A 7,235-nucleotide genomic window follows, 5' to 3' on the forward strand; every position below is an offset into this window, starting at 1 on the left:
GTGCCGGCCCATTCGTGCTAAGATGTTAAAGCGGGCACTACCACTGTTAAAATTATTAGAAGAACAGATTTAGAACCGAACGGTTAAAGTTAAAATGTATAAAATTCTCAGTCTCTTGTCACTTGCTTTAAAGTACAAAAGTTAAAACTGAAGATATGTAGAGGGCGTTATAGTCGGCGTTGTAGTCCATAATTATTTATTCTTCAAAATAACTCGCATAACAAAACGCAATCAATTAAACAACAAAATTTTCGTGAAGTAAATACGTTCCTTGTTGCGCACTTTGACATTATATTCGCTAAGACTTCAAATTAATTACTTTGTGGAGAAATCTAATTTAGCCGTGAAGAGAAAAGTAATAACGAATATATCTGCTTTGTTATACTTATTCCGTTATAAATTGAATCCTTTGCAAGAGATAGTCTAAGAGTTAATCAAGCTGATTTTTTAACACTTTTTTATGTCTATTCTGCATTAACTAATCTATGTTGATAATTTTGTGGTGTCCTTTCCGCCGGTCATTTTATGTGGATACCAATTATTAAAATTACTGAATTTTAATCCTTTGATGTAAACCTTGAATGAGGAGTTTGCGGAACGGAAATTCGTTTCATTATCATTGTAAATAAGCCGCTTATTTTGCGCCTCCCAGCAGGGGGGGGGAGTGAAATCTAAAACTCTGGCAATTAACAAACGAGGCGTAATTCGAACGATGGAATTAAAATAAAATCAGTTTGAAACGCACTACCTTTTAATATTTTAAATGATTTTAATTATGTTATAATCCATTGCATTACCGACATCAATTAAATGACATAACGAGTGTTTACTCACCTTATCTTTTTGTTGTACTTATGACAATGAAGAATTTACGTGTGCAATTTGCTCATCTCATTTCCCAGGTTAATAAGGCGAGCAAGGTGCGTTTAATGGTCTGAGACGCGTCTCAGAGCGATACGCTCCTAACGCATAAAACTACCATAAAAATATAGACAGTGTTTCAAATACATTTTACCTTAGAAATACATGAACCCTTTTATACGTGATTAAGCGCCCTGTAGCTTAAGCGTTAAGTACATATATAAAGTAATACCGTGAACATAGCAACAAGTGACCAAGGTCAATGGATTATTCTCCACAAGATAAACATAATTAATTAGAGAGTGCCGCTCAGTCGGTACGCCGTCCGCTGATTGGGAACTATTAACAAATGCCGATCGTCAGCCCGCCAGCGTCCTTGAGCGTCTGGTAGATGGGGAAAACGGAAAACAAAAGAAAAATATTAACTTCTGTGAAAGAGCGGGCACAATTTTGACTAAAAAATCACACAACTGTTGTGCGATTGTCGATTGTTTTGCAGCCCATTCAACTGTTTAGTTGCACAAGTAAAAATCGAGTAGTGTGCACTTCTCTCAAGCTCATAGGAAATAAAGTGAGACTTAAAATTTGCGCGATAGTTTAGTTTCACGTGTGCCCATGCTGTAAATTAACGTAGAAATATTTCTAACAGTAATCTTCTGAAGTAATTAATGTGATGTATTGGACATAATGATTTACTTAATTACAATAAAGAGCCTACTTTAGTTCGACTCAATTTTAGTTAAATCGAAAACCGATACTTTATTACTTTACCTTGTTATAACAGTTTGTTCTTTTTCTTTTAATATTTTAAGCCCATTTTGCTTTTTAATGATCTCTCCAAAGTATTTAAGACAAGAAATATTATATTCAGATTTAGAAGAAAAAAAGATTTGGAAATAAGGTTGTTACATGTTTGTAAAAATACATTATTTAAAGTTTTTCAAACAAAAATAAAGTAAATAGGGAATTAAAGATCTATTCAGAGTTTTTAAATTAACGAGATGTTCATCCCGTTGGGAAAAAATGTTTTAATTTTTATATTTTGCTTACACAATATCACTTCGAAGAGATTTATTAATCAGGCTTAAAAATAACATCTAAAACATTTTGTATTTCATACCTCTATTAAGTGAACACTGTACCCATCACAGCCAAACAGTTCTTAAAAAACTAGATTAGTAACCAAAGCATAGCTCAGGGAGTCCATGTCGGCGGCCTAAGCTCCATGGACTCCCAGAGCTGAGCGTAAGATGGCGTGATACAAAGTTGGAGTTCACAACTCAAATTACACTCATTCTCATTCTTTTAATGTACTTTTGAGCTAAAGTAACTCATTCCAATAGTTTTAAGATAGGTAATTTTGTAAATATTGCTTAATATATTTAATTTTTACAGTGGTAGTGCTCGCTTTAACACCTTAGCACGAATAGGCCGGCACGCCCGGTGTAATACCACGACCACACAGAAGACAGGCGTCAAATGGAAGCAATTCCGTGTTACGTGTGATGAGTGTGGTGCCGGAGGCCTAATTTTAGTCCCTTACTCTTTACCACCCTTTTCTCACAAGAAGAGGATGGGAAGAGGAAGTGGATTTGACGGTGGAGGATATGCATAGGAAGGGGAAATATTCTCTTTATGTGCGTCTCCTCTTCCGTCGGATAAGGGTAGGCAACGCATCTGCAATTGCGGATGTCTATGGGCAGCGGTCGCTTCGCCATTTTGGCGGATTGTTGTGGCCGCTTGTTCGTTTGCCAACTTATGTTATAAAAAAAATAAGAATTTAATATATATTGCCTTATTTTAATATTAGCTTTATTCGGATTATTAAATAGAATTTAAATATTTTTTAGCAGTTTTGTTTTTGCATGTCAATATTCGTGACCTGAATGTGCCGCTCTCGTGGGAGATGGACAGACAGACAAACATTGTTTAATGTTTATTCAGTAACATTAAATTCCCAATACATATTTTTCACTTTGGTTTATTTCAAATATTCATACCTTTTTATAGAGAAAAATATTTATATAATCATTACGAATTGTTTAGCTATCTATTGAGTCAAATCAAATTGTTTTTTTTATAAATAGTAAAGAATAAATAAACACAATTGTATAGTAAGGATTGGCCTGTCTAAACTTGACCAAATCTTTAGTATATGGTTCAGATCACTCTCTATCAATGAATAGAATTAATCGCTGTCTCCCAATTCTGTCACGCATCGCACGCCTTATTTGACATCGAAATCAACTCGACCGTATTCGTTCACGTCACTAACTTATAAAGAAACTACTTTAGTTCATGATTAAGGCGGACTTCCACGCATGGGAACGTAACATAACGATGTCGAATAGTCGATATTCCGTTTAATCATTTCCATTTTTTCGCCATAATTTCAAAACTTTAATCAAAGACTTCACGTAAATCTTGTTAAATGGACTGTAGAAGTGTCTATTACATCGTGTTGTGTTTTTAAGTTTACTAATATGTTTTTAATATAAAAAGACATCAAATTCAACAAATGAATATCGGTATTCCATATTCAAATTAGAGTATGTACAGAGTATAAGTGGGAAAGGTCCACGTAAATGGGCCATTGTCTTAGACATTGCAAACTTTTAATGACAGGGCCTTCGAGATGACAGGCGGCTTCTGAGTGGCACTAAACCCTCAGCAATTGGAAATCTCATATTCAAATCCGCTTTATAAGGGATTTCTAAACCCCAAGTGAAGTTCAAATTAATTTACGAATTCAATCCGTAATAGATTAATTAATTTATTAATATTTTAATTAATTAATTGAATATTATTCTAATTAATTTCATAACATTTAACTAGGTTAGTGAGTTTCGAAATTGAAAACTTCATCTATCTATCCATAACTGTAAATAAAATTAGAGTGTCTGTTTGTAATATGAAGGAAAAATTCCAGATATCGGGAAGATGATGTTTTTGCGTTGCTGATAACGAAAATCACATTTAAATCTTATTTGTCTGTCTGTCCGCTAGCCGCGTTTTTTCCGGCTAATCTCCGATACAGCTGGGCCGATTTTGACTGGACTTTCACTGAAGGGTAGCTGACATAGACGTGCATGTTATAGGCTACTTTTTTATCTCAATATTCCGCAGAAGTCGTAGGCAACAGCTAGTTAAAAATAGAATTGAAAATACATTGAACGAAGCGCTTAGTTAGAATTAATTAAAGTGCTATCAAGCGTGAAATTATTCAACGGAAGGGGTATTAAGACGGTACACATTTGCTCTTTAAAACAATTCAAACAATTTATTTTTATAAAATATCGATTTAACCATATTCAAAAGATTGTGCACATCCCTATTCAGATTTTATTATTAAAAGCCTGTTAAATGTTCCAATTTTATTGACAATTCCTTCATATATGCAATCTTATACAGATTAGAAAAAAACAAACTATGATAGATATGGAAAAGTTTTTGCGTCGTCTGTGAGACAAACTTTAATTCGATATCGCGTTGCGGAAAAACTTGTACAGAAAAGTTATCGTATGTTTATTTCTTTCATTTGCGTTATTATTTACTTATTAGTTAAAAAGTTATGGCGGGAAAAGTATTCGAAATGTCTACTTATTTTTGTTTCCCAAAGTTCTTTGTATAAAGGTTTTTGTTTTTTAAATGCTTATTTGTTCACAGAATAACAACTAGTTACGTAAAAAATTACTGGTAGCTTCTAAACTTACTATGTTGAAAAATGTACATACAATAATAACCTTTCCGTCGCATTAAATGTATAGTACACGTTATGGAGTTTTAAACTATTGTATTTAAAACAACAATGTTTTTTTTTTCTGTAGTTGATATGATACGGCAAACATTTCCAAAACTAATTTCCTGTCGCGCCAGCCGCCCGCTGTGCCGCTCACTACGTTTTGTTTTAAAAAGTTAATAAAGCCGTGGAAACTATCACTTTGTTTTTAATTTAGATGTATACACAATCAAAATAAAATGTTTTTTTTATGTTACAATCTAGACAACATTTACATTTAACTTTACGCCGAAAATAATTCATTACTAAGTAATATTTTGATTTTTAATTGACATTTTTCAGGTATTCCATTTTTGTATTATATTCATAAAAAGTAAAGAATTTTCGGATCAATTTCAAGGATGTATTGATTTCGGTTTTTAATTGTTCGTCAATGTCGTTTTAGTATTCAATCATAAAATAAACGCCCCCTTGCGGAGTGAGCGCGCACCACAAAGGGTCCGAGGATTAATGGGTCCTATTCATAATATAATGGAATGTAATTTCATGTTGTTATATCGATTCTGTAATATCAAAGCTTTTGTTAAGGAGTAATATGTCTCAGATATTTGTAATATCACGCAAAAAGAATATCGGATAAGCTCATTCTAACAAAAATAATATCTTTGTGGAGTACAGAGTATTAATTTCAAAGGATGTAATGTATTGTTGAAAGGTAACGTAACTTTATTGAATAGTAACCTAGACCCGTGACTCATTTGGCATTAAAAAACCTTATTTAGTAGTCTATTTTTCTAGACTCCAGATTTCATCCAGGTCTGAAGCCTTTCTAGAGTTACATGTTAACAAAGATCCATCCATCCAAACTTTCGCATCTGTTATATTAGTTAAGTTTTATCTTATCTAAGCGTCGGTGGCTCAGTGGTTTAAGCACTTGACTTGTAATCTACAGCTCTTGGTTTCGAATCCCGCCATGTACCAATGTGATTTTCGGTTTTTCGAAATTTCATATGTACATAATTTACTCGACGTTCTAACAAACCCGCACTTGGCCAGCGTGGTTGACTATGGCCTAGTCACCCCTTATTAGGGTAGGTTCCGAGCCCCTCGGTGGGGACGTAGGGCGAGCTTGTGATGATATAAAAAGAGCATCTAAAACTATAGTACATTACGTTATTCCCAAGGTCATGACGTTTGAAGAAAAAGTCACGTCATCCGTCTTACAGTTAAGTTTTATATCGTTAAACTTATCTAACACAGAACTTTGTCGATTTGTCTTCGCCCATTCCAGCCTTGTTAGATTTATCGCCTAACTTGAATCATAACTTTGAATATTTAAAGTTTTATGCAAACTCAAAAAAATAAAGTATAACCGTCAAGTTATGTTATTACTAAGGGGATTTCTTAGTATAGAATTAAAAGAAACCTTCACTAAGAAGAGTTTAAGTAAAGCTAACTAAGCTACGATGCAGCTAAAAATGTTTTAATTTAATTTGTAAACTAGCTCTTGCCGGCGACTTCGTCCACGAAATATTAAGATAATAAAGCATAATTTCCGTCTATGTCAGCTGCACTTCATTGAAAGTCTGGACGAAATCGGCCCAGCCGTTTCGGCGATTGCCCGGAAAAAACGCGGCTTAAAAAACAGACAAAAATTTTCTCGAAATCTGGAATTTTCCATTTGATATTACAAACAGACACTCTAATTTATTTTGTTTAGACATTGGTATACATGTTTCATAATAACGCGTTTTTGATATCCATTTTTCTTTGACTTGAGTTTTCTTCGAATTTCACAAACAAAATGGAAGAGTAATTTTATATCTTGATACCAAAGTTTTCACCCTCATTATTACAATTATTATACTTATATGAACAACTTGAACTTCTCTGTAAGCTTTTAAGAAGTCATTTAATCGTCAACTTATCACATTACAAAGTAAATTAAGCGTTTAACTTGACTAAGTCCCTGTCAGTACTTGTTAAGTCTGTAAAGAGAAATGTTAACGAACTTGCTTGTTATTTTTGAGAAAATTGTATGGAAAAATCATAATTTCGAAGTCTTTAATATGATATCCCTGTGTCAACTTTAACAGACATCTATATAATAGTTTCTTTCCATTGCTAAGATACTATAATAGTACAAAATTACTTTTACTTTTTTAAATATTATAAATAGCTTTCCGCGCGGAATAAAAAAAGAACAAAACTGCCTATATGTTCTTCCATACTATCCTCTACGTCTATGCCAAATTTCATCGAAATGCGTTCAGCAGTTTAGGCTACAAACATCCATCCATCCATATAAACTTTCGCATTTATAATATTAGTAGATTGTAGAACTTTTGATGGATGGATTGATGTTTGTAAGAGTTTACTACCTTAACGTCTGAACGGATCTCGATGAAATTTGGCATAGATGTTGCATACTCTTGAAGAACATTCTTTTGTTTTTTTTTTGCGTTGCAAAGGAAGTCGTAGCCGAAGGCTAGTTTCTGTTATAAAGTAATCAGGTGTTTTGAATAATGGAATCCTATTGTAAAGGTAGTAAAATTGCATTTATCTAGTGAGTAACTCAAACGTATCAAATTATGTCTTTAACAAAGGGATAAGGTAAAACTCAACACGTATATTT

This window comes from Papilio polytes, unplaced genomic scaffold (assembly GCF_000836215.1).
Source record: "Papilio polytes unplaced genomic scaffold, Ppol_1.0 DF822289.1, whole genome shotgun sequence".
Taxonomy (NCBI): Eukaryota; Metazoa; Arthropoda; class Insecta; order Lepidoptera; family Papilionidae; genus Papilio; species Papilio polytes.